General features: G+C 55.7%; 1 protein-coding gene across 5 annotated transcripts in view; it reads left to right on the forward strand.

Annotated features, from left to right (window-relative positions):
* The window catches only part of ELFN2 (extracellular leucine rich repeat and fibronectin type III domain containing 2), a 52095-nt gene that overhangs the window by 14294 nt on the left and 9928 nt on the right, over positions 1-27873 (forward strand). For 4 of the 5 annotated variants that reach the window (XM_027541719.1, XM_027541716.1, XM_027541717.1 and 1 more), the window contains one exon: positions 21520-26162. The exons of the other annotated variant lie outside the window; for it this stretch is intronic. The gene's annotated coding sequence lies outside the window, so the exon portion shown is untranslated. The remainder of the gene's footprint in view (positions 1-21519; positions 26163-27873) is intronic. 5 annotated transcript variants of the gene reach the window in all.

The following is a 27873-nucleotide window of genomic DNA, read 5'->3' on the forward strand; positions in this document are numbered from 1 at the left end:
ACTGAGAAGGGGTTGGATTCAAGGCGGGGCCTACAAGAGGGCCTGTTTTGTGGTTGGAAGCAAGGCCTGGTGGGTTAGGTCCTGATTCTGAGTGGTCATGTGTGCCTGAGTCTCAGTTTGCTTGTCTGTGAAATGGGGACATTGCCGGGCTCCTGGAGGGGATGGAATGAAATGGGGCTGGAGGGAGAAGCACAGAGTAGGCCCACAGGGCTGTTGGGAGTTGAGTGAAGAGTTCCAGAAGCTGCCAAAAGCCCATTCCCCCACCTTCTGCCTCCACCCGTGGTCACAGCTCTGCTAACCCAGCTTCGATCTTTGCAGGCATAAGAGGGAGGGCAGAGTCTAGGCTGAGCTCTTAGGTGGAGACAGGGCTCCTTCTTGCCTCTGACTTGCTGTGTGACTCTGCCTGGTCCTTCACTCTTTCTGGACCTCGAGGGTAGAGTTGGGGCCAGCCGAGGACCCTAAGCATCCTAGCAGGAGACAGACCACAGAAAAGGGTTGGCAGAACAGAGCAGGTACCCCAGGCCTTGGTGGCTCAGGGCCCCTGGAGCTCAGCAGAGCCTGGGGGAGCAAGGCCTTTCTTGCATTTGCCAGACACTCTGGGGTTCTGGCCTAGGGACAGCAGATCAGAACAGAGAAACTCCTGGGGCTGTAAAGAGGGGTGACACAGTGGTCCTGCATGTGGGTTCAGGTTTTGGGTCTCCCCCGATTCTCCCCATAAGTGCCTCAGTATTCTCACCTATAGAATGGAAATAAATATAGTAACCACCTCATAAGGTTGATGCTATAAAGTGCTTAGCCCTGTGCCTGGCATACAGTGAGTAGTCAATAAATGCTAGCTCTGCTTCTTGGGTTTCCTGGGAGCAGGCAGGCAAGGGCTTCACGGCCGTTCCAGCCACAACCTTTCAGGCTGTTGAGGACAGGCGGTGGCTTGTGGAATCCCAAAGCCTGGGATGCCAGGGCAGGAAATGTGGGGGTGTCTGCCACTGTAGCTCCTCCCACTCTCCCCAGTGCCTGCGGAGCAAGATGCTGTGGAAAGAGATAATGAGTTTTGGAGTAGGCAGCATGGGTTCCATCCTGGCTCATTCATCCGCTTGCTGGCTGCCTGGCTCTGGGTGGATCATTTTCTGAACCTTAGTGTCTCCATCTGTAAAATGGGATCAAAGGCTTTTATGAGGATTAAAAGGCAGCACCCATCCAGTCCTGTGCCGATGCTGTTGATACCTACTGCCTCCCATCCTCCTCCTCCTCCTCTTCTGCTTACTGATTTGGTGCTGAAGTTGCTGGCAGGTGAGGGGCTTTGGAGATGGAACTTCCATCTTGGTTGAGATGGCATCTGACCCAGAAATTCTGTCCTGGACTCGGGAGGGAGCTTAAGGGAGACCATCTGGGTCTCTAAGGCAGCTGCAGATGCTGAGGGCCCTGGGGACAATGGGGAGGTGGGATTTGATGGGAAATCAGGACCCTAGAACTCTGGAGGTTTCCAACTAGAGGATCTGCACGAACACCTGCATCCATGGGCAGGCTGATGACCACAGAGGTACTGGGCCAGGGTCACCCTGCCCTGAGTGGCCGGGCTTGAAGGTAGAACGTGGTCTGGCAACTTCTAGCTTGGGCACTTTCATTTTCCACGGCACCTCTGGGTCAGGCTGAAATGGCTGCAGGTGGAACAGGGTCACCCAGGGCCTGGGCTGAGCTTTCTTAGCTCGGCCTCTGTCTCCTCTGTCAGCATCTGCCCACCGTCTGGCCTGCACCAACCCCCAACAGCCTGACCTTCCCTGTCTGTTTGGGGCAGCCCTCGTATCCTTCCCTCAGCCACCTGAGAGAGATGGATGCACTAGAGCCGGGCGTGCGTGGGTGTGAGCACATGCACCCAGAGTGTTTTCGTGTGTTTGCAATGTGTTGGAGTGTGTGCATGTAAAAGGGCACGTGAGTGTGTGCACCCTCTTTCTAACTAGGGGCCTGACACGTGCTCTGGGACAGCTGCTGCCCCCACATCACTGGGGACCTTGCCCATATTTCTGGGTACCTATAGATACTTGAACACCAGCGTTTTACCCATGGGGTTCGACTTGCTGTCTCTACTCAGGAGGCCGTGACTGCGCGCTCCAGGCATCTCCCCTCGGGCACAGTGGGACCCATCCTGATCCACCTTGGCCTGGGGTCCCCTCACACGGCTGTCCATGTTATGGGTGACTGGGTCAATTACAGTTTTTCCACTTTCAGTAATAGTGCATGACTTCAAATCCTCACCTCTCTCACCCAGCCGGCTGCCCTGTGACAGCCGGCTTCCCTATGCCCTCGTTTGTGAGGGTCTGCTGCCAGCGCTGAATGTGACTGGCTGTGCTCCACTGTGGGCTGAGGGTTTTAGGCAGGACCCCCATTCTGAATGGGTTTCCTTCCTGCAGGGCCCACCAGAGCCTGGGGAGCAGTGGGGTGTAGGGGTCCCAAGCCAGGAAGTCCCTGGCTGTCCCTAGAGCAGGATGCCCAGATCAAGATGGCTGTAGCCATGCTGGGGACCAAGCCACCCCTTGCCATCCCCACCTGCTGGGTCCCAGGACCAAGGGAAGCTGCTTTATGACCTGGCTGCCCAGGTCCCCTGAGTAGTCACAAGAGTGCCCGAAGCCTTCTGGAGCTGGGGGAAGGGCAGGTGGGTGAGTCCCAGCCCCCAGGAGGAGATTCAGGAGGTGCGTACAGGGTCTAGAGGCTTGACCCCCAGGCTGCACTCTCACCCCCAGGGACCTGAGTCTGGTCAGTCCCAGAACTTCTTTGTTCTCTTGACTGAGCTGGAGACACCTCAGTGCTGTCAGGAGACAGCTGGGCCCAGGGTTTGAGTGTTGGCTGTACCCCGACCCTCAGTGGGAACCAATTCTCAGGCTGCCCGTGGAATCAAAGCGAGTCATTTATGCCTTTTATTTAACAATATCCATATAACATTTGGAGCTTCCCAGGTAGCATTAGTGGTAAATAACTCGTTTGCAGGTTCTTATGCAGGAGACAGAAGAGAAGCAGGTTTGATCCCTGGGTTGGGAAAATCCCCTGGAGGAGGATATGGCAACCCACCCCAGTATTCTTGCCTCAGAAATCTCCTTGACAGAGGGGCTTGGTGGGCTACAGTCCATGGGACTGCAAAGAGTCGGACAGGACTGAGTGAGCACACAGACACACGTATAACATTTACCTTGTGCAGGCACTGTTTGAAGAACTTTATAAAAATTAAAATCTCACAACAATCCAGCAAAATACCATTATCCCCATTTTACAAATGGGGAAATCAAGGCCCCAAGAGGTTAAGGATTCTGCCTATGGTCACACAGGGAGTCAGTGGTGCGACTGGGATTTGAGCCTGGGCCATCCGGCTTCCGGGGCTGTCCCAACCGCTTTGCTGTGTTGCATGCCCTCGGTAGTCTGTAGAGGGCAGTGCTTGAACTGGCTCCTAGGCCAGCCTGGTCCCCTGGTCTGAGCATTGACAGTGGTCCAGGAAGGTGGTCTTGGCACCCAGTAGTTGTGGCAGCTTGGGATCAGGCCAGATTTGAGTGTCTAGTATATCATTTACTGAGTAAGGCACTTGCCCTAGCCGAGCCTCAGTTGCCCCATATGTAAAACAGGGTAACAGTATCTACTTGGCAGGGCTGTTAGAATTTGGTGCAATGCGGTGTGGGGGGTACTCAGCACGTGGTGGCAGCTGTGATGGCGCCTTGACAGGCTGAGAGGGAGGTAGCTTCAGGGGTGCCCTGTGCCAGGAGAGGGGAGTGTGTGCCCTTGGGAGCCTGGGATTAGGAGAGGATGGGTCTGAGGGGATGGACCGCCAGTCCCTGTCATCACTGGGGGCACCTCCCACCTGGTGCAGCCGGCCCTCGGGGGCTGGGACACACACAGACACACCCACCGTGGAGACACAATGGAGCGTCCTCTCCTGTGAGGGCTGGGGTGAACCCTGGACACCCTCTGGTCCTGCTCCCTCGTTGTTGCAAGTGGGAAACTGAGGCCCAGAACAGAGAAGGGATTTGTACTGGGACCCACAGACAGTTCAGATTATCTGAAGTCATTGCTGAGCAGGGCCTTTTCTAAGGAATGCAGCAGCAACCCTTCCTACAGTAGCCCTGTCTTGGCCACACTGGTTCACCTTCTGCAGGGTCTATGCTCTGTAGGGGATTTTTCTCCAGCCTGCACTCTGTGGCTCTTCCCTGCTCGTCCACCACAACGGGAGCCCTGAGCACAGGGACCTTGTAGGTCTGTTCACAGCTGAGCCTGTATCCCTAGCACAGTGGTGCATACGCAGTAGATGCTCAGTAAGCAATGGTTGAGGAATAAGCGACCTTAGGAGTGATCCCTCCAGCACTGTCTCCTGGGAGAGTCTGAATTTCAGCGGGCGGCGGAGAGTTGCCCAGGGCCAAGCTGGTAACTGCAGCCAGGCCTCCTGGCTCCCATCCTGAGCCCTCTGTGCATTCGTAAACAGATGCAACACACACACACACACACACACACACACACACACTCCAAAATGCACACATACTCTATGCCATGATTCAAAAGCTTCACGCTGATCATTGCTCAATTTTCTAGCTTTTCAGCTTTAAAGTGTCCATCTGTCCATCTCTCTGCCAAGGCCGTGGGCTGGACACCTACTGAGGCATCTGCTCTGGGGCCTCCCCCACAGCCTGAGGCTGTCCCAGGAAGGGGCAGGGGTCCTGGAAGGGGGCCCTGGGAGGGTGTGATCTGTCCAAGTCACACCCCCCGCCCAAGGTACATTCCCTGCTGTGAACCCAGTGAATTCTCTGGGTCCCCTTCTTCCAACCCCACCTTGAAGGCCCACCTGCCCAAGTCTTCTTGTCCCTGCACCCCAACACTGAGCTGTCTTAGGCTTTGGGGGAAGGGGTGTCATTCCTGGGGACCAGACTCCCCCTCTGCCTCCCCCAGGAAGTCTGCCCTAATGCCCGGGAGGATGGTAATTAGTATGAGGCAGGCTGATTAGCTCAGAAATTAAGTCTTTGTTTTCTTCACTCCCCAGTTTCCCTAATTGAGCAGATGCAGAGCGGGGGAGGGGGAGGGACTGCGGGGTTGGTCACGGGGCTGGGTGGGAGCACGCGTGGCTATGTGCTTGCTGCAGGGGTGGCAGGGGTGGAGGTGGGTGTGGCTGGCGGGCACGGTGGACTGGGGTGGCCTGGTGGAGGAATGCCAGGGCGGGTGTGCCTGTGGGTGGGTGCCCAGGCTGCAACCCCCTGGTGGTTGCATGGCCCTGGGAGGGCATCACACCTGGGACCCCCTCTGTCAGAGTTCGTCTATATTCATTCCTTCCTTCAGGTCTTCACATCCAAAAATTAATCATAACTGCTGCTTTTATTGAGCACCTACTGAGTACATTCCCTCGGCTAGATGCCTTTTGTGTATTTCCTTGCTCTATCCTCAGATGACTGTGCAGGTAGGGGACCCTCATTTCTTCAGGCTCAGAATCTAAGGCTCAGGGAGGTGAGGTGACTAATCTAAGGTCACACAGCTCGGAGCAGCCAGGGCAGGGTTCATACCCAGGCGGTCTCATGTGGCCCTGCCCTGGGCTGGGGGAGAGAGGATCCTCTGACCAGTTGGTGGCTGGTCCAGGTCCTGGACACTATGGTGGGTGAGGCCTTTGTCCTTCTCAGTTAGATGGGGGCCAGTCCATCTACCTTCTTGGGTTGTGGGGAAGAGCAGTAACAGCAGCTGTATTGATGACAACTAAGCTAAGTCGCTTCAGTCGTGTCCGACTCTGTGTGATCCCATAGACGGCAACCCACCAGGCTCCCCCATCCCTGGGATTCTCCAGGCAAGAACACTGGAGTGGGTTGCCATTTCCTTCTCCAATGCAGGAAAGTGAAAAAGTGAAAGTGAAGTCGCTCAGTCCTGTCCAACTCTTCGCGACCCCATGGACTGCAGCCTACCAGGCTCCTCCGTCCATGGGAGTTTCCAGGCAAGAGTACTGGAATAGGGAGCAATTGCCTTCTCCGATTGATGACAACTAAGTGATGATTTATGTAGTGCTTTCTGGGTGCCAGGCAGGTGACAAATGCTTTACATGTTTTCACATTCCATGCTCACAGTGATCCCAGGAACCATGGCAGACAACCTAATTACCCTATTTCACAGTCTCAAAAGCCAAAGTCCAGGGAGGCGAGGGGCCTCTCCTGGTCCCAGTTAGTAAGTAGGGGACCCAGGATTTAGCCAGGTGCCATCTGACTCCAGGCCCTTCCTCCTTGATTGTGGCTGTGTGTGATCTAAAACCCCTGTTAGGTGCCCTGTGCCTGGCAGGTGCTCAGCAAAGGTCAGTGGTCTCTACCCTCCCTGAAAGGGCTGGTTCCTAGAGAGCCTGTGTCTCTGGGGCTCAGCCTAAGGGTCCAGGGCGATGGCCCTCCTCATAATATCCTATGGGGTAGGTATTACTTTTATTTCCATTTTACAGATGGGGAAGTTGAGGCTCAGAGAGGTGAAATGACTTGCCCAGGCTCTCACAGATGGTGAGGGGAAGGGTCTGGGATTTGAACCTGGTTAGTCTGGGTCCTGGTGCAGCCGTGTGGCAGGCTCCCAAGCATGAGTGTCAGCTCCCACCTGTGTCCATCCCTGAGGGCTGATCCTGCCTGCCTGGTCTCTGGGCGATCCCTCTGCTTCCCTGGTGCCTCTTAACAGCCGTGTACAGGGGATGCCCAGGTCTCATCCTTCTCTGTGCCCTGCCTCTGGCTGTTGGGCAATGGATGTGGCTACCTGCTGACTGGACATGTCTTTTGGGGTGTCCCTCTGGCCCCCAAAGCTCAGCTTGTCCGATGCAGGCTCTTCCTCTCTCCTCCTGCCTTCTGGCCCGTTAGCTCCTTCTCTGAAGTTCCCTATTCCAGTGTGGGCATTGCCAGCATTCAGCCAGCCACTTCAGCTAGCCACCTGGACCTGGAAGTCGTCTCTGAACTTCACCCCTGGCCTCCCAGCCTGTCGGTCACCAAGTCCTGCACTCCGATTATCCCATTGCCTGTCCTCCCTGCTACCTTTATCTGCATTGAGTCACCATCATGAGTCTAGACTATCACAGCAGCCTCCTCAAAGGCCAACTCTCATTTTCCCCAATTCATCCTGCACTCTTCTGTTGGCCTGGGCTCTCTAGCATGTCACTGGTTTCCTGTTGTCCTGGGCTTAAGTCTAGGTTCCTTAGCCTAGCTTTTGAGACCTGCTGGACTTGGCGCAGCCACAGGGCTCCTGCCTCTGGGCTCCCTCTCCCTCTCCTATCTTGTCTCCTGGCTTCATTCCAGTTTCTCAGAAGTGCTACTGGGTAGCACTTCCTACAAACTGGGTAAGCAATTTGATGGCCAGGATCACCCTCAGAAGAACATTCTCTCCCCTGCACTGGGGACATCCTTCTAATTCTAAGAGCCCTTTGCAGGGAGCAGTGTTGCCCATTTTGCAGATGGGGAAGCTGAGACTCAGAAAGCTAAGCTGGCATCTGAACCCACGTCTCTTGCTGTGGAGCCTGTGTTCTCCCCAATCTGTGTCCGTGTGTGTGTGCACACACACGTGTGTCCGTGCACGTGTGTGCATACAGCAGGCACTGCTGTCTGCCCTATGAGCCAGCTGTGTTTGGGCTAGGATGAGCGCTACCTCCCTGGGAGGAGGTCTGAGATTGTCTCTGGAGGCCGGAACCTGTCTCTTCCTGTTGGGGTTGGAGATGCTATATGTGAGCGTTGTGGGGGTGTCAGCCCCTACTAGCCCCCGAGACCACAGCCTCCCAGCTCCTCCCACTTCTCTCCCCTTCCTTCAAAATAAACACCCGCGAGCCCAAACCACCCATCCAGCCAAGGCACAGATGGAACCAGAGTTGGAATTAATTAGTTCTGTTGCCAAGGTAACTGGGATCCAGTCTTCTCTCTCCGGCCTGCCCCTACCTCCTAGGCCCCGCCCCTGGCTCTCTCGGCCCCGCCCCTCAAGGCCCTGGCCCCACCCTCTTCCCCAGCAGCAGCTGGTGGCCTTGTGCCCTTGGAGACTCGAGGAGGGAGAGGATAGGTGTATCGAAGAGCTGGGTTCACGTCCCCACTCGGTCACTCTTGGCTTGGTGGGAGCTTGGGCAAGGTCCTGAATCACTGGGAACCACGCTATGACTCGACCTACCTGGGGAAGGGTACCCTGGAATGGATTTGAGAGACTGGTAAGAAAGGAAGAATGAAAGTGGTCTGAACTGGTGATACCATTGAGACTAGCAGTGGGCATGTGGACTGCAGCAGCAGGTGTCCAGGGTCGGGAGCTGTTAGAGCTACAGCTGGCAGCAGCTATGGGGCCCCCTACCCTGGCCACAGGTTCTGACTCAGCTCTGCCTCCTCCATCCCAACCTTCCTGGCATCCTCTAAGCCTGCATCTTGCTGACCGGACACCAACAGCCAGGGGTGTGTTCTCCATCTTTTCTCTGTTGGTCTGTCCACCAGTCTACTCTGCACTGTCTCTTCCTGGGTGACCCTGAGCAAGTTATTTAGCTTCTCTGTGCTTCCACTTGTCTGGAAAATGGGCATAACAGCATCCACCTAGTGAGTATGAAAAGCCCCCAGCATGGTATTAATACCACGCTGTGCTAACCACTTGTTGCTTCTGTGCCTCTGCTGGCTGCGGGCCAGGGGGTGCCCTGTGAGAGGGGTTGTGAGGAACACAGGGGACAGTGGTCCCACCTTCTTCTTGGGGAAGTTGAGGATGGTGATCACGGCCACACTGTTGAGTTATTGAGGCTCCCAGCCTTACCTCTCTGCTCTCTAGGACGGGCTCACTGTGTCCCGTCACACTGCAGATGGGAAAATCAAGGCCAGCAGGGGTAGGGGACCGGGGAGGCAGTTGTAGCTGGTGCCTCAGGGGCTGTCCCTTTCAGTGTTGGCCCTGCTTCCTGGATCTTGCTAGTTGATGCTGGCTGGAGGGTGGGACAAGCCAGGTCTTCAAAAGCCAGGGCTTGAGTCTCCCTCATTGTGACCATAGGGAATGTTCTTCTCCTGCCTGGGTCTCAGTTTTCTCTTCTGCGAAATGGGAGCTTATGGGGCTGTAGCTGGTGGTAACTGATTGGAGCTGGCTGGGGCCATGGCTATTTAGGCTTTGTGCCAGCAGAAGGGGGCCAGTGTGGGCAAAAGAGGTGCACTGTCTGGCTAGGGCCGTTCCTGGAAGTGCCCAGGAACTTAGATGTTATAGAGGGGACCTGGGAAGAAAGGGCAGCTTTGGCACCCAGGCCCCATCTTTTGGAGGCCCCTGTGCTGGGTTCTGCTAGGCTTGCCATCGTCTGGCTAATAGGCCATTTGCTCTTCCAGGGAAGCCACCAGGGAGGTGGCTCTTAAACTGGCATGGTGAGGCAGTGGCTCTGGAAAGAAAACAGGCCAGGACTGGAGAGGGAACTCTCCTTGGTTCCACAGCCCCTCCCTCAGGGACTGTGGGTAAGTCCCTGCCCATCCGTGAGCCTGTTTCCTCATCTGTGAGTTGGGCCTAATGATGCAATCAATGACCCACTGGAAAAGCTTTTGAGAGGCATAAACTAGGGGTAGCTAACTCAGATGCCCACGGGGGCTTCGTCACAAAATGTGAGCATCCGGGCCGAGGAAGGCAGTAGGGTGTGGTGGGGCCTATGGTAAAGGCTCTGCCTCATAGCATCAAACCCAGATTTGCATCAGCTCTGAGTCCACCAACAAAACCTATCCATGGGCAGCCAGCTGGCCCAGAAGGCAAACTCTACAGATGGATTAACTGGAAGGGAGCTATTTAACTCTTCTTTACATAATAACAAGGTCTGACATTTATTGAGGGCTTGTTCTGCGCCTGGAGCAGACTCAGCACTTCACTAGGATTACCATGTTTGATCCTCACACTGACCCAGAGGCCAGCTGAGGGCAAGCGTGCTTCCTACTTGGTAACTGAGCCAGTTAAACCAGAGAGGTTGAGTCAGAGCCCAAGATCACACAGCTGTGGTGGAGAGAGCAGGGCCCATTCCCGGGACTTTGGTTTCCTATCTGGGGGGCAGAATGGGGGAGGGGGAAGGACAGACCCACTTGGCAGGGAAAGCCCCAAAGATGTGGTTTTTCGTTTCTGTTGGAGAGGAGGCTGGGAGAAGGAAGAAAAACAAAATTAAACAAACGCAGGGTGTTGTGGAGCTGAGGAAGAATAACTTATTTTTTATGAGCTTGTTAGCATTTGTGAAGTTAAGTAAGTAGAAATTTATGCCATTCATTTGCATGCATTCAAGGAAGGGCTCCCTGGGCCCAGTGTGGTACCTGGACCCTCACCAGCCCCGAGGGCAGCTGCCCCTCAGCTCACAGGAAGCAGCTGTTTTCTGGGATTTCTTCAGATCCGTTTCCTGATGGCCCCTGTGTGTCTGGCACCAACAGCTGTGGCTGGAAGCAGCTGACCTGGATGCCATCAGAGTGGCGTGTCCCTTGGTTCAGAGGTTGAATGTTCTAAACATGGTTTCCAGTCTCTCCAGGGGCCTCAGAAGGTGCAGGAGGCCCAGAGACCACCAGCTTGGCTGCCCAAGAGCTGGGGGACCTGAGACATGTGGTTTCAGTTCTCTGGGCCTCAATTTTTCTCACCTGTAAAATGGGGACAGTAGTAGTAGTACATGTTCATCTGAGATGATATTGGCTTGAGGGGCTGGCCTGCCTGTATTCCTAGTTAACCTGGCTGTTTGGGTCCCTTTCTTTCTGGTGGAGCAGGATGATCTGAGAACTGGCAGACCCCTTTTCTAGGAGGCCTTCCTGGAACCCCTACTGGGCCTCAGCCACTTCGTCTTGAAGCCCCATGGCTCTCTGACCTTCTCCCTGAGATGCCTGGTCTCCTGCACTCCTGCCTTTGAGCTGTGAATGTCCGCAGGGCAGAACCACTGTGTCCAGAGCACTGGGAGGCCCTGCTCCTGGCCCAGGGCTTGAGAAATGGTACTAAATGAATGAGTCTGTGAAGTACCTAACCTCAGCCTCGTTTTCACTGCTTTGGAATGAATAGTCCCTCCCAGGTGTGTAGTGACGTGTGGTTTTACAACACTTTCAGGTGCTGCTGTCATTTGATCTCCACCTTTGATCCCCACATCCCTTGTGCTCCCCTCACCCCCCAGCCTTGGAGAAGGGAGGTCAAGGACTGCAATGAGGAAACAGGCCCAGGCAGCAGCGTCAGGATTTGAGTCCAGCACTCATTCATTTGTTTTTGTTGCTGGGAAAGATTGAGGGCAGGAGGAGAAGGGGATGACAGAAGATGAGATGGTTGGATGGCATCACTGACTCAATGGACATGAGTTTGAGCAAGCTTCGGGAGTTGGTGATGGATAGGGAAGCCTGGAGTGCTGCAGTCCTTGGGGTCGCAGAGAGTCAGACACGACTGAGCGATTAAACAACCAGAGTTTGTTTATTTGGCTGAGTCAGGTCTTAGTTGCAAAACGTGGGATCTTCGTTGTGATGCACAGACTCTCTAGTTGTGGCGTGTGGGCTCCAGGGTGCATGGGCTTCAGGCTTTAGTAGTTGCTGTGCATGGATGTAGTTGCTTGTGGATATGTGGATCTTGTTCCCTGACCAGGGATCGAAACCCAGGCCCCTGAATCACAAGGCAAATTCTTAACCACTGGACCACCAGGGAAGTCCCTCATTTATTTGTTCATGGAAACTTTTGAACTCCTGCTCTGTGCTGGGTATTGGGGATCTTGGGAAGAGTAAGCCATGTCCTGCCCTTCAGAGGCTTAGAGGCTGCACTCAAAAAACAGGCGCAATGAGGGTCGAGGGTTAGGAAGCTGCAAACTCTCATTATTTCATTCACCCAGAGGAGCAAGGCGGCCTTCCCTGGGGCTGGAGCACACGAGTGAGGAGAGAGGTGAAGACAGGAAGTCAGGGAGGGCTGTGGAGGTTCTTCAGGCCTGATGGGAGTCAGTAGGTAGGTGGGGGTGGCTGTAGGGAGGAAGGTGAGGGCCACAGGAGTAGTTCACGTGAGCCATTGGAGGCTGGTGGAGGTGGGGAGAAGTGGGTGGATTTACATTGGTCATGGTTGGCTAATGGAACTTGTTCCCTCTGCCTCCGGGAGCTCAAGGGGGAAGCAGCATGTTTATTCGGCAGACAGTTCTCCAGCGTCTGGTGTGGGCTGAGCATCATACAGGGTTCTGGGGAATTGGGGGGTGAATGAGAACAGTCCCTGCCATTAGGAATCCCACAGCCAAGTGGAAGGCAGATGAGGCTGACTGATGCCTGGGTGGGCTGGAGGACTTCCTGTGGGAGGTGGCTTTGAGTCTGAGGAGTAGCAGGCAGGAGGTGGGAGTGGGACATGCCAGGTTGTGGCCATTTCAAGGGGAAAGGCCAAAAGGTGTTGGGTGAGAAGGGTAAGAAGCTCCCACGTGAGGACTTTGGAGTGGGAAAGGAGGGTGCGGGAGTCTCGGCAGGCCCTGTGAGCCCCAGGCAGGCCAGAGGAGTCCAGAATGTGTAGTCTTCCCCAAGAGGGAGCCCGCCACTGGCTTTGAGAAACAGTATTGCGGATGATGCAGATCAGGATGGAAGGAGTGGGAAGAGCTGAGGAGTTGGGGAGGGGAGTTCCAAGGTGCTCTTCTGGGGTCAGGCTGAGGAGTGGGAGGCTGGTGTGGTAGAGGGGGGCTCAAGGGAGAGTCCCAAGTAGGAGTCAGGCAGGTTGTGGTGGAGGCACGTGTGCACAGGCATGTGTGTGTACAGGCATGTTTGTGCACAGGCATGTGTGTGCACAGGCATGTGTGTGTAGGTGTGTGTATGTGCAGGCATGTGTGTGTGCAGGCGTGGGTGTGGGAGGCACGTGTGCATAGGTATGTGTGTGCGCAAGCATGTGTGTGGGAGGCACGTGTGCATAGGCATGTGTGTGCACAGGCATGTGTGTGTGGAGGCATTTGTGTGCAGAGTGGGGTGCCGTTTCTCTGGACAGTAGCCTCATTGCAGGAGGGGTGCTGGAGGGCAGAGTTGCAGAGATGGGACCAAGCCCGATCTTAACTGTGGCGATAAGGGCCTGGGAGGCCCCAGAGGCGTCCGAGCAGAGAGGTGCTCCATGAACCTGCCTATGCTTCAAGAAGTTTCTTCAGGCAGCTGTGCAGGGACTGGGCAGAGGCAGGGTCTTCGAGGTGTCTGTTTGCCATCCAGGGAACTTTAGCAGGTGGCGATGGAGAGGACAGGGGGTGGTGGAGCTCAGGAAAGGCTCAGGGGAGAAGTGGTGTTTGATCCAGGCCACTGAGGGCGAGAGGGTTCGCTCTGTGAAGGTGGAAGGAGGACCCAGCAGGTGGTTCCAGTGGAGATGGGAGAGGCCAGCTTATTCTGGATGTCTTTGAAGGATTAAAGGGAAGGTCTGAGCTGGAAAGGAATATCATTAGTGAGGACCCAACCCATGCTGATCATTCTCTGCCCAGCGCTGCATGCCCAGCTCCACACTTATAGCTGCAAGGCTTTGGAAAGATCCTTTGTGCCTTCATTTTGTTGTCTGTAAAATGGGGATATTGTAAGAATTTGCCTCTTGTGGGGCCACTTGAGGGAGTTAACCTACCTGTAGCCCAGCCTGGGAGATTCTCTGTAGTTATTGGCTGTGGTCATTTCTGTCTCCTTTAGCACTCAGGGCAGGCCTGCAGGGCAGCCTCCCATCCTCAGGGACAGATGAGGAATCGGCTCAGAGAAGCTGTTCAGGCTCCCTGAGACCACACAGCTGGCAGGGGTATGTCTGAATTCAGCAAGTGTCTGAATTGAGGGTGTGCAGGACCCCAGTCTTAGCGCTCTGTCCTCAGTGCCTGTGGCCTCCTGGAATGCCTGGACTCGGGGTGAACAAGTCCCCTCCTTTGATTTTGAAAGCTACCGGATCTAGTGCAAGGAGAGTGGGCAGGAGTCTGGTGGGCAGGTTCGAATCCCTGGCTTGGCCCTCACTGGCCATGAGGCTCCAGATTAGCTGCTTGCCCTTGGTCAGAGCCTCAGTCTCCTCATCTGTAAACAGAAGCCCTGCGTGCCCAGATAAGAGCTGCTGGGTCTTCTTCAAGGTCAGCTACGTCAGCCCCCTGGCCCAGGTGAGGCTCCCAGCAGGGGCTCTGTCCACCTTCTCCCCATTCCTCTGTTCCTCTGCCCCTGCCTGACCATGCTGCCCCAAGCAGGCTGGGACCATGGTGTACACAGGAGCCGCAGCACTGGTTGAGGCCTGAGTGGTCATAATAATAATGATAAGGAGCTGAGAGGCCATGTTGTCATCAATAGTAAAAGCAGGTCCACTCAGCGAGTGGGGAGGTGGGCAGGTGGATAGAGACAGAGGCCAGCTGGGAAGGACATGCCTGGGGGCCATGTAGTTCTTGTGCTTTTTCAGTCCCCGTGCCCCACTTCCTCCGTGCCAGGCCCCTTGATGGCACTGAAGGGACACGCTGTGTTGCCTTGGCTCTCAGGAAGGGAAATGGTGACTGTCCGGGGGGTTACCACTTGTAGCTTGTGAGCCCAGGGATGCTGTGGAATGGTGAGGCCAGGCTTAGGGTTCAGGGCAGGCTTCCTGGAGGAGGTGGTGCCTGAGCTGAAGCTGGTAGGGGTTCACAGTACTGGGGGCAAGTGGCAGGGACAGGAAAGGGCCTTTGTCAGTCAGGGAGCTGGGCCAGGAAAGTGAGTAGGGGCTGGGGCAGGAGGTGAGGAAGGTATGGATTCCCCTCATGGAAGCTTCACATGCCAGGAAGGAACTTGGCCCCTGTCCTCGGGGCTGCAGGGAACTCCCAGAAAGATTCTGAGGAAGAGAGACAGTGTCAGGGCTGCCCTGTGCAAGACTCCCCCTGGCTGCCATGAGGGAGGGGCTGGAGAAAAACGGGGCCATGATGGGCAAGGGGGCGAGTGATGATGGCGGTAGGCCCTGGTGAGGTGGGGAGCAGAGGACACATGGGGGAGATGTTTCGAGGATGAAGCTGGTGGCTGGTCTCACTATTCTTTTCCGGCAGGGGCAGGAGGAGTTTGTGATGGTGGGATCTGTGGTCTGAGCAGGCAGGCAGGGTGGTGGTGACCTTGACCAAGAGGAAACGTGCGCAGAAGTGGCTTGGGTGAAAAGATGACCTGGGCTGAGCCTGGGGCCTTTCAGGGCACCTGGGGAGACATCCGACAAGCTAAAGTCTAGGATCTGGGGAACCAAAGGCATGCCTGAGGTCACCCTAGAGTGGGGGGCACACATAGGTGGGTGGAGACAGAGCCTGGAGGGGCAGCAGCCTTTGGGAAGCTGAGGCAGGAAGCAGGGGCCTGAAGGAGAAAGGATGTGGCTGCCAGTCTTGGGCAAGACTCTCACCCACTCTGGACTCAGTTCCCTCACCTGTTACATGTCAGGAGCCCAGATGTGCTGAGGGGGCTGCCAGCTCTGACCTTCTCTCAAGTACCCCAGAGGGTCTGAAAGTGGATGAGGGAGGTGACCGGGGTCAGGGGGGTTCCCCACACACAGTAGTTTTGATACAGGGCCCTGGAAATGATGCACTAACAGTTTGGCCAGAATTACTGAGCATCTTTTGTGTGCCAAACCCCCAAGTTGCGGCCTGGGGCAGAAAGGGACCTGTCTATGGTCCCTACCCTCAGCACTCACAGTGGGAGTACAGTGAGGAAGTACCCAGAAATCTACTGATGTTACCCCACTTTTAGCAACCCCAATCTGTGAAAATTCAGATTCTCTCTTAAGAGAAATTAGAGGCTGGTTTGCTTCCTGGAGGTTCAGATGGTAAAGCATCTGACTACAATGCAGAAGACCCGGGTTTGATCCCTGGGTTGGGAAGATCCCCTGGAGAAAGGAATGGCAAACCCACTCCAGTATCCTTGCCTGCAGAATAACATAGAGGAGCCTGGTGGGCTACAGTCCGTGGGGTCACAGAGTTGGACATGACTGAGCGACTAACACTTTCTCTATTCTACAGATAGAAATAGAAAACCATAATGGAAAACCCTGAATGAACATTTTGGCCAACCCAATAACCCGCAGGAGGGTTTTCTTAAATAGCCAAGATCCCAGGGCCTGAGTGCTGGTTCTCCTCTTGCCCGAATTCCCTCCTGGCCAGAGATTTCCTTGCCCATCTTTGTTTCCTCTGCCCTAGTCCAGCCCCGCAGCAGGGGCTCATTAGCTGTGGACTGTCTAGTTGGCAGGGTGCAGTCCCTTCTGGGGATGCCTGGCCCCCTTGGGTCCTGGGCGGCAGGTCTTCAGAGGTGCCAAGCCCCCCAGTTAACCATCATCTTCTCTTCTGTCCTCCTGTTGGCTTCATGTTGCTCTTGATGACAGCAGGCAGGCACCTTAACCCTGTTGCCCCCAAACCCTGAATGAGACCCCTGCCCCTTCCCACCCAGGGTCCCTCACCCCCTGGTGATCCCCTGTGGACCAGAGACTTGTTTTGCCAGTCTGGGGCCTAGTGTGTTGTAGGCTTTAGGTGTGGGGATCATATGCTGCTGGTGAAGGGCTCCTGGTCGGCCTGTTACCCTCTTCCAGATGATGGATCCGGGGGCTCGAAAGGAAGGACATGGCTCCAGTCCTTGCTGCCATGGAGCTGGGGCTGGTGAGGGAGCCACAGTGGAGATGCTTCTCACCCAGGGCAGCCCTGGCAGCAGAGGCCTGGGGAGACTTGAGCAGAGCTGGGAGGACAGACTAGCTCCACGGCTACAGCTCGGTGTATTGTCCCAGACTATTTCACCTCTTCACTGTGTGCCCTTGGATGAGTGGCTTCACTGCTCTGGGCCTGTTTCTTTATCTCTCAAATGGGTGGAATAATTGTGCCCATCTCCCAGGGCTATGGAGAGGCTTGAATGAGTTAATGTAAAACCTCACTGAGGTCTGGCATGTAGTTAGTGCTCGGTGCCTGGAGCCCAGGCAGTAAGGCTTGGTCCCAGCCCCACCACTGACTAGTGGCGACCTGGGAGCCCACTTTATCTTTCTGAACCTCTCACTTGAGAAATAGGTCCGATGACCTTTACCTTGTTACCCTGTTGACAAAGTAACAGGGGGACTGTGTAACTGGGGGCTGTGTCTGCATGCAGATGAAGAATGGCAAGGCCTTCACAGGGTCTGCTGGGTTCCTTGTTGGCACAATGCAGCCCTGTGGGTTTGCTCTCTGGACTTGACAGAGGCATTGGTTCAGGCCACAGCACTGCCAGGCTGACTGTGCCAGGGACTGGAGCTGCAGTGGAGAACACCCTGTGCTCGATGGCTGGGCGATGTGGGAGGGACAGATGCCATCAGGGGGTCAGACAAGAGCCAGGAGCGTCTCCATGGGAGAGGAGAGAGCTGCCTTAAGGGAGGATGCAGGAGAGGGGTCTGGAGTGGGTGGTTGGGCCAGGCCTCATAGGGCCTTGACCTTCAGAAGGACTTCTAGCTTCAGCCTGGAGCCACAGAAGATTCTAGAAGGGCTTTAAGAGAGGAGTCCTCAGCGGGTACACAGTAAACAGGCTATTTTGAGAGGCTCTCTGGCATCTGAGCCAAGGGTTTAGGGGAGGCACCCAGGGGACACCTGGAGTTGCTAGGAGCCAGTGCTCCCTTCCAGACAAGGGCCATCAGTGACTTGAACACTCAGGTATGTGGCCTGGGCAGGTGACAGGATGGATTGGAGATGAGGGATGAGGCAGGCGGTGGAGTCAGGTGTGATTCAGATAAAGCGGCCGAGGCACAGAGAGGTTTGGTAATGGGCCCATAGTCACACAGCCAGAGAATGAAGCCTCGGGCCCAGCACTGGTATGAGGCGGCAGCCTGGCCCTTCTGCTGTTGGCAGCCCAGCAGCCCTGTGAGCAGCCCCACACAGAGCTGCTCGAGGAGCGGAGCGGGAGGGCAGCAGAGCCAGCAGGGGTGACATAGGGAGCAGCATCCTCACGCTTTGTTCATGGGCTCTGCTCTGTGCCAGACATAAGGGGATCGATCAGGGAGTGGGGGCCCATTCTGTGTTGCCTGAAACCCCCCATTAGGTAGGGTCGGTGTACAGAGGACCCAGTCAGGAAAGGATGGAGCCAGGGCAGGGTGCTGACCGAGGGTCCCACCTCCAACCGAAGTGTGTGATGGTGATGAGCTGGGGATCCCAAGTGAGATGGGGAAATGGCCTTGACCTCACTGGGCTTGGTTTCCCCATCTGTAAAGTGGACGTGGTTCTGAGAAGGCTGAGACAGTGCAGGACTTTGCCCAAGGCCTGGGGCCTGGTATGTGCTCAGGAAATGCTGGGCGCACTTGTGATTATTATTGTTGTCGTCATCGTTGTTGTTGTGTGGCAGACGGAGTCCACCCTTGCTGGCCACGGGAGGCAGTTGGCCTCTGTGATCTGGGATATGTTCTGGTCTGCCAAGCCAGCTTAGCTCAGGATACATGATGCTGGCTGCAAAGCCCAGGCTCAGGCCCAGATGTGGATGGAGGCCACTGGTGGGAGAGGATCAGGAAAACAGCAGGGACAACTGGCTCCTGTTTTATGGAGAACAAAGGGTCGTGTGAGCCCAGGAAAGCCTTGTAAGTGCAGGGAAGGGTTGAAGGAGCCTGCGGAAGGATGGGACAGGGCCAGTCTCGACAAGCCCAGGCAGTGTTTAGAGACTGTCCTTTGCCTCATTTTATCAGGTAAACATTCGGGAGGCCCAGAGAAGGTGAGGGCCTGGCTCAAGGTCACACAGCAGCTGGTGCAGACCTACTAGCTTGGGGGCCTGGGCGCTGCCCCACTCTGTGAAGGACGGATGTGATCATTTATCAGAGGAGTTTAATAATGAATGAAGTCGAAGTATCTTTAATGCAGGCAGCAGGCCCGAAGTAATAAGGGGCCCTGTATTAATTCGTAAGTTAATGAATATGCAGGTGTGTCTGAATGATTAATGGGGCTCCCGAAGGCCTCAGAGAAGGGTGCGTGAGCTGCTGCTGATGGAAATATGAATATTGCATACATCTGGGAAGTTGGATAAACCAGGGAACAGGTGGGCATTAATGAACTGGAGGACTCTAGTGGCCCCAAAGGGCTGAATATACAGATACTTGAAAGCAGATGTACAGGGTCATGGCTAAGTGCTCTCATTTCTTGCTGTGTGATCTTGAGAAAGTCACATCACTTCTCTGAACCTCCATGTCCTCATCTGCAGAATGGGCATAAAAATAGTAAATGATCCCTACGATCCTTGGGATGAAATTCATGACAACCCCTTAGCACCAGAGGTAGGCGTAGTGCGGGCATCTGATAGAAACTGTCATAGCCTTGTTAGAAAGAAGGGCAGAGAAGTGGTTGAGGAAGGAAAGTGTAACAGTAGTGATTAAATTCCCTTCAATATCACTAGCACTTTACAGTTTGTAAGGGGGTTGATCTTTCCTCTGTGGCTTCCCAGGTGGCACTAGTGGTAAAGAACCTGCTTTCTAATGCAGGAAATACAAGAGATGAGGGTTCGATCCCTGGGTCGGGAAGATCCCCTGGAGGAGGGCATGGCAATTCACTCCAGTATTCTTGCCTGGAGAATCCCATGGACAGAGGAGCCTGGCAGGTACAGTTCACAGGATCGCAAAGAGTCGGAGACGACTGAAGTGACTGATCGTCCATGCATGCTCTTTCCTCTGCTCCTTGAAGCAGCTGCGTGGGGCAGAGGAGATGGCTCTTGGGAAAGCTGAGGCTCAAAGAGGGCTGGTCCCTGCCCGAGTCACCCAGTCGGCAGAGGCAGATTCAGGCCCGGGCCCAGGTCTGCACCCCGTGCTGGTGAATTTCAGAGGGGATGGAGGTGGAACCGCCAGTCAGCAGGAGAGTCCCACTGAGGTACTGACCAAGAAGGGCCTGGGGTTGGGGAATCCTACACCCTCTCCCAGAGCCCCGGTTTTTCTGTCTGTGGTATGAGGGTCTATCTGCCACCCAGAGCTGTTTTGAGGCTTTGGAGAGAAGATGGGATACTGCACCCTCACCTGTACTCAGCGTTTTGAGGAGTCTCAGACCTGCAAACATTACCCCTCTGATGCTTGAAGCAGCTGTACCTGGAATTTATATGTACCAGCCTATCTTGTATCTGGGGAGCTGCGGGTCCTGCGCCATTCTTGTAGCTTTGAGGTCCTTGGGCACATCCCCTAGCCTCTTTCAGTCTCAGTTTCTCCATCCTTCAAGTGGGCAAATTGTGTATTAATTGTGTGGGCTCCTTCCTGCTCCCCCACCCCACCCCTGCCATGCCATGGCCTTGTGTATGGGCGCCCTTTCTTTTAAGCTCCAAGACATTTTTTCATTCTTCGGTCCTTTTGTGAATATTAATGGAGTGCTTCCTGGTGCCGGGTTGGGCTCTGGGTCTACAACAGGAGCGAGATTGCCCTCCCCGTCCTTGGCCTTGACAAGGTACTGGTCCAGACACACGCAGGTGTGAATCTAGTGTCAGGTGATGCAGTCTGGGATGGGGCACGGAGCCTGAGGTCGGCCTCTGCACTGCCGTGCTTGTTTGTCTTGCTGTCTTCCTCACTGGAGCATCTACCTGAGGCTGTGCCTTTTGGCAATGAATCCTCGGCTCCCCCAGCAGGAGATCCTCAGAGAATGGCTGTTGGAATGAATGAGAAAGTGAAGGAGTGAATGGCTGGCATCCTAGGCCCCTTTCCCTGCCTCTCCCGGGCTCCAGGCCAGGGAGCAGAGGCCCAGCCAAGCCCTCCCTTGGTTGTCCCAGGTAGACCAGGGCAGCCTCTCTTGCATCCTTTTTAATTCCTCCTGGGACTCTAGCCTGGGCCCTGAGGTCCCCCTGCCAGCCTGACTGGGTCAGGGAACTCGAGGTTGTTGGATAAAGAACCTGTCATGATCGTGTTGTAGCCTGCTCTTGACAGATAGGGAACGGAGGCCCAAGGAGGAGGGGGCCAGGGTTCGAGCCCCTGCTGGGCTGCTCCATGGGCTTGGCCCTGCAATACCTGGCCTGGCCAAGTATTTATAGTCTCTGCTGATCTATATTAACATCAGGGCCTGCCCAGGCCTTTGCAGCCTCTGGATCTGAAAGGCTTTAAACCTTCACAGCCGTGGGGCTCATGCTGGGCCCTGTGCCTGGAGTTCTTTCTTCAGCCCAGGCCTGGGCTCCAGCCACCTTTTGGTGGGTTCAGCGTCTTTGGGGTTTTTTTTTTTTTTTTTTTTTTTTTATGCCTTGCTTTCCTCCCTTCTCTGCAGGGAGACTGTGTGTACAGCATGGGATCAAGCACGCGGGCTGTGCGGCCTCAGGGGAGAAGCCTCCCCGCCTCCCTGAGCCTCAGTCTCCTCGTCTGTAGAATGGGCCATCATTTCCACCTGACTTGATATTTCAGGCACTGAGGGCTCAGTGTGAGCGGGAGTCACTGTTTACCCTCCTCACATCTCTTCTGGTCCTCATCACAAGCCGTCCTCACAGCCCCTAGGGACTGGAGTGTCCTCTCCAATGGCCAGAGGAGGCCACTGAGGCCCCAGGGGCGGTATGACTTGTCAGGGCTGTGCTGCCTGTTGGAGCAGAATTTCAGACTCCTCTAAGTCTGAATGTTCCAGCTTCCCAGACCCTCTCCTTTCCAGGGCCCTCGGGGTCCTTGGGGCAGGCTGCCCTCCCACCCCACCAGCTTGGTTCCCACCCCCGTCGCCATGGGAACGGCTCCACTAACTCTATGCTTCTCTTACAGAGCAGAGACGACTGGCCGCCCTGAGCGCAATTCAATTCAACAGACATTTACTGAGTGCCTACTATGCGCCAGGCCTTAGGCTAGGCACTGGGGTGGGGGCGCAGAGAGGAAGATGGAGTCCCATCCTCAGGTAGCTCTGAGCTGGGGGGTGAGGAGAAGACAAGCAAGGTCTGAACAAGGACATCTCAGCTCCAGGAGAGAAGCTGCCTGTAGGCTTGGTAGCAGCAGATACCTGGGTACAAGCACATCCCTGGAGAGCTGCTGTCCCTTGCCTGTGCCTCAGTTTCCCCATCTGTAAAACAAATGGTGGGGTGGGGTGGGGTAAGACAATCTCTAGGATCCTTCCAGGAGTCCATGAAGGTGGAATCAGGGCATGGGGGAAGGCACGATAGGGAGGCCCACACCCTTCCTGTGGAGAAGAAATCTCTGAAGGCTTCCTGGAGGAGGAGGCACAAGGCCTGGGCTGCAAGGGGGTAGGGAAGGTGGAAATGGTACCCCAGGGTCAGGAAGAACATGAGCTAAGGCCCAGGGGACACGCAGATGGGAATCCCTGTAACTGTAGGTTGAGAAGGGATGTGGTGGGGTATGAAGTTAGAGAGGGAGGGGGGGACCCAAGGCTTCATGTTGGGGTTTGAGCTCTGTTCTGTGGGCTGTTGAGGACGGAGGTCAGGAACAGTGGCCCTGCCTTATGCTGCCCCCTTCACCTGCCCTCTCTCCTGGGTACACTTGACCATCATGTTCCTGTAGAACCTGTGACCACGGTGGTGCCTGCATGTGCTGGACACATTACACATCAGTTCCCATGGCAACCCCATAAAGTGGGCATTACTGGGCCCCATTCACAGACAAAGACACTGAGGCTGAGAGAGGGAAGTTTTTGCCCAAGGTCATGATCTGACCCTCAGTTTTCCCATGCTTCTTCCACTAGCTCTCACTTTTTTTGGTGGGGGGGTGCATCTCTGTCCTGTGTGACACCAGCCATCCTAGGAACCCCCAAGCTCATAGAAGTACCTGTCAAGGGCAGTGCAGTTGGGTTTGGAGGTTGGAGATGGGCGAACCCTCAGATGTTAGCAGGGCTGGCTCTCTCCAAGACCTGAGCTTCTGTCCCCACAGACATCCTCTGAGATGGGAGTGAGGCAGGGCTCCTTCCCACTTTACAGATGAGCAGACTGAGGCCCTGGGAGTCCAAGGTCCATGCAGTGACAGCATGGGCAGGGAGTCCCATCTTATCACCCAGCTGAGGCTGGAGGGAGGTTCAAATCCCCTGAGATCTGTGCAGAAGCTGACCCCCACAGCTCTCCCTCCACCCCCAGGGAGTGGGAAAGACTGGCATTAGAATCACAGACCTGGGTTCAAATCCTGGTTTTGTCTTGCACAAACAGTGTGATCTTGAGCAAGTTATTACTCTGAGCCTCAGTTTTCATATCTATAAAGGGAGATAGCAGGCTTCTTTCATTCAGTCATCAATACATGTTTATTCAGAACCTACTGGGTGTCCGGTGTTGGCCTTTAGTGGAGAATCAGACCCTTCCTTGGAGAACTCAGCTCAGGAGTCACAGCAGCGGTTTTCATTCTGGTTGTGATGGAAGAAGCCCAGAGTGCTGTGGGAACCCACAGGAGGGACCCCAGCCAGACAATTTTGATTGGTGGAGGGAAGCAGGAGGGCACGAGAGGAAGGCAGGAAACCAGCTCCGCAAGACCCCAGAGGCTGAGCTTCAGATGATCCTTGTTGGAAATTTCCCAGATTAGTAAGGGAGCCGGTGAAGGCTTTTGAGCAAGGGAGCACCATGCTCCGATGTACGTTTTAGAATGCTCCTCCTCTACTGGGTGGAGGGGGTGCTAATAGTGGAGTCAGGGAGACCCTTGAGCATGCAGATTGAGAAATTCACCTTGGGTGAGGAAGGAGACTGCAGCAGGACAGGAGCAGTGGGAGGGCATACGCCAAGACCACCCAGGTGTGGGCACATGGGGATGCTCCTGCCTGGCTCAGGGGCAGGGGAGAGAAGCAGTGGAGGGGGAGTGGGCGGGCAGTGGGAGGCAAGTCCAGTCATGGATGAGGACAGGTGGAGTGTCACGTGCCAGAGAGGGGTCCAGAAGGCAGTGGGAGGGGGATGGTGGTTGGAACCAAGCTGCCAACAGAAGCCTTGGGAGGGGCAGAGATGCTGGGCAGTAGGAGTGGGAAAGTAGGTTTGGGAAGATCAGAGAGTGGGGACCAGGATTTCAGGGAAGGTCCCTGCAAAGTAGCCCAAGGAAGGAGTGGCCTGGCAGGTAGGACGAATCCCCCAGTGTAGGGACTTAGGTCTGCCCGGGAGATGACAGAAGTCACATGTGTCAGGCAATCTGCCCAGCGCCAGGAGCATGGAGGGGCCCTGGAGGGTCAGTTCCCACCTGGCTGTCACCAGAAAGCAGAACTGTAGTCTGTCCCCCACTGCCATCCCGAGGAGGAGGGGGCCACCAAGGAGGAGGAGGTGTTTGGGAAGGAGGGAAAGGGGAAGAAACATTTGCATGCGTAACAAGGCTGAAGCGAGGGAGAGAGAAAGAGGGAGCAGGGGATGAAAAGAAATTACCATACGCCGGGATCTTGTTATTCAACCCAATTTTCAAAGGACCACAGCTGTCGCACTGAGATAATCCGTTAATTATAACAGCCATTGTGCTTTGGCAACGGGAGAGAAACCGAGGCTGAGGAGCAGGCTAAAGGCAGGGGTGGGAGCAGGTCTCTGAAGGGGCAGGAACAGGAAGGAAGGCAGACACTGTCCAGGGCCAGGCCTCATCCCTTCCTCGCTGCCACTGCTGCAGCGATGGGTGACAGGGACCCTGTTTGTGCCAGGCACCATGCCACACCTGTGAGCCAGGCCATCATACCCATTCTAGAGGTAGCTGTGAGCACTTACTATGTGCCAGACCTGCTCTGAAGCTTTGTTCTCCCACCCTCTGAGGTCGTGCCCTTCTAGTCCCATTTTACAGAAGAGGAGACTGAGACTCAGAGGAAAGAAATAGCTTGCCTGGGCCACGCTCTTCGTTCAGTGGCAGGGCCAGGATTTGAGTTGAAGACGGCCTGTCCTTCTAGGAGAACACTAAGGAGGGCCGGTCTCCATGGGTTGGCCACGCAGACTTGGTGGACACGTGTCCTGGGCTGTGGTTTCTGTGCAGCCGGCAGTCCATGGGGTGGCCCTCCCCTGGGCACTTCCGGGGCTCCTCCTGCCCAAACAGAGCTTCCTTGTTCTCTGATGCCACAGCTGCAGGCCCCTGCAAGCTGTACCCCCCCACCCCTGCAGAGAAGCCAGTCTCAGGGCTAGGAGAGGTACCCCATGCGACCACCTGGTTCAGGATTGTGATAGACTGTCACCCTGGAACGGGCCTGGCCCTGGCTGGCTATGGGCCCATGTGGTGGCCTGGGAGAGGCCATGGGGAGGGTGGGCAGGAGTCCCAGGTAAGCAGAGCAAGGGGAACCTAAGCTCTGGGGGAGGGGCAGGAGCAAGGGGCCATTCTAGAAGCCCCAGAGCCCTTTGCAGCGGTACCCACTCTGGGCTGTGGCTTGGGCAGCCAAGGCTTTATGCCTCCTGGTGTTCACAGCAGCCTTGGTGGGAGCCTCAGCCCATCCTGGCTGGCAACGTTTTATGGACTAGGAATCGTATTTGGGAGCCCGTTACTCCCAAACCCCAGCAGAAGCCCCCAACTGGACCTAGCAAACCGAGCAGCGTTGTTGAAGAGCCAGGGACCCCGTGGGGAGACAGGCAGGTCAGGGGGCTGTGTGGGGGTGCTCTCCTGGTTTGGGGTCCCCACTCTGGTGGGCCTGCTTGGAGGCGAGCAAGGGTTGTGGATGGGTCAGGGCAGTCCTGTACCATCAGTGACACAGAGGCCAAGTAGACTTTTGGGATCAAGGAACTACATAACTCTTGAGCCCCAGATTCATAATCAGAGACCTGCCATCCCCACAAAAAGATCTATGCCTTCAGAATGTCCCAGAGCTACAGAACCAGGGAGGCTCGTGCCATCTGCCCTGTCTCCGCAGAGATGTAGAAGGTGGGCAGCCAGTTCTTCCAGGTTTTCCAGTCATTCCAGAAGTGGGGATTTTAAAAATAAAATCTCCCAAGTTATCAACATTGGCAAGTAATTAAAAATTTTTTTAAAAAGCCATTGTCCAGATGAAACAGGAACTCATAGTATGGCTTGACCCAGAGCCTGGTGCCATGGAGGGTCAAAGCCATTCTGTAGCAGTTGTGAAACCTCAGTTTCCTCCTCTGTAAAGTGGGAATAATAACAGCATGACTCATGAGGTTGTGCAGAGGTTTAAGTGAGTTCACATGAGAAGTGCTAGGCCTACCCATGTCAGCCCAGGACTCTGTTTTCATTTTCCCCCCGGGGCTGCGCTGTCTGCCACCCGGAGCCTCCGCTTCTCCCCGTGGGCTCCAGCCGTGCCAGTCTGCCCTGGGGCAGCCCTGAGGGTGTTGGAAAGCAGGGAAATATTCACCCCTTGGGGCCCTGGAGAGGGAGCAGAGCCGGGAGGGTGGGCCTAGCCGGCGCCTGGTACATAGTAGGTGCTCCATAAATGTTTATTGAATGAATGAATGGAGGCCATGCAGGCAGAGGCAGCCGTGCGTGCGCAGGCACTGGTGAAAGAGCGGGTCCAGTGGAGACTGGTGAGTAGTGCCCGGGGCTGCAGCTGAGCGGGGCCTGGGGTGTGCCGGAGCCAAGGCCAAGGGGCCAGCAGGGAGCAGATGGGGGAGGCAGAGGACAGGTGTGGGGGGAGGCAGGGGCCAGATGAGCGGCAGAGACCACGTGGGAAGGCAGGGCCAGGTGGGGGAGGGCAGGGGCCAGGTGCGGGTGAGGGGCAAGGTGGGGAGGCAAGGGTCAGGTGGGGGAAAGCAGGGGTCAGTTGGGGAGTCACAGGTCAGATGGAGGAGGCAGTCCCTTGAATGGCCTGGGGGATTCTGGGAAAGCCAGAGATGACTCCTGCAGTGGGACTAGGAGACAGACTTTTAATACAGGTCATTCTTGGCTGTGAGCAGGAGGGTCACATGCTCTACACAGTCGTCCTGGGGGTGGCTGGGGTGGCTGGTGTGTTGCTTAGGGTCGGCGGGTGGGTACCAGGGAGTGGGCCATGTGAAGAGTTGCCCACAGAACCAGTGTCAGGGCCTCTCCTACCAGGCTGCTGGGTGGTTTCCCAAAAGCCCTTCCATCCTCCTGCCTACCTCCTTTCACAGAGGTCTGGACCCAGCACTGGTGCCAACAACAGATCCGACACCCCTGGGAGCAGGGGAAGCCCAGGCCCCAGTGGGGTTCTTGGGAGATGACCCAGTGAGCAGTCACAGAGGGCTGGGGGTGGCCCCAACAAACCAGAGAGACACAAGCACTCAGCTGTTATCCCTATAAACAGATGAGGAAACTGAGGCCCAGAGGGGGCAAGGCGCCGACCTGCCCAAGGTGACACAGAGAGCCTGCCCTCTGAGTGTCACAACAGCGCGTGGCACAGCAAACTAGCCCAGCCCCCTTCTCTGGCCGAGGTTACTCCTCTTGGAGATGCGTGCACGTGCATCAAGGCCTTGCCAACCCAATTAACCCCGTAACTGTTGCTGTTGATATGGCCGTGTTCTTACTAAGCTCTTTTGGGTAAGTTGGAAACCTGGTGAAGGTAGAGCAAGTCTGTCTGCAGTAACACACATCACAGGCACACAGTGGGTGTGCAGTGACACTGTGTGGGTGTGGAAGAGCGTGGCCGAGCGTGTGGCTGGTTGGACAGCGTGCCCTCCCGACCCCAGGGCTGAGCTGCGGGCCTGTTCTCTGATTCCCTGTGACGTGGATGCAGCCGGCACACCCTGTTCACCTGGCGCACAAGGGCACGGAGCCGGGAGCGGGTGCCACGGTGTCAGGGGCAGGAGCCAGCTCCCCCGAGATGTGGAGCAGCTGGCACGGAGGCCTGAGACTAACAAGACATGATTGAATGGGAGTGGACGGAAACCCGGCACCTCGGGTGAAACCAAAACAGATACTTCCCGGAGCTGCCTGACAGCGTTCTGAGGGCATGGGGGCAAACTTGCAGGACGTGCGAGGGGGCCTGAGGGTTTGGTTGGCATCTCGGACAAGGTGGGGACACACTGCTGTGCGTGTTCACGCTGCTCTAACAAGCATGGAGCCGAAGCGAGTGAGGCAGAGGGTCCCTTGGTGCCTGTCACCACTCCAACCATGTTGGTGCTGTGGCTCAGCTCTAGGTGACACCTTTTAGGAGGGACCTTGACAGCAAGCATGACCCAGCACGGCTGGACCCGAGGGTATGGGACTTGACACCATGGAGTAGGAAGAGCAGTAGAGGACTTGAGGCCGTTTAGGCTGGATATGTGGATGGCAGAAGCA

This window comes from Bos indicus x Bos taurus, chromosome 5 (genome assembly GCF_003369695.1).
Source record: "Bos indicus x Bos taurus breed Angus x Brahman F1 hybrid chromosome 5, Bos_hybrid_MaternalHap_v2.0, whole genome shotgun sequence".
Lineage (NCBI taxonomy): Eukaryota > Metazoa > Chordata > Mammalia > Artiodactyla > Bovidae > Bos > Bos indicus x Bos taurus.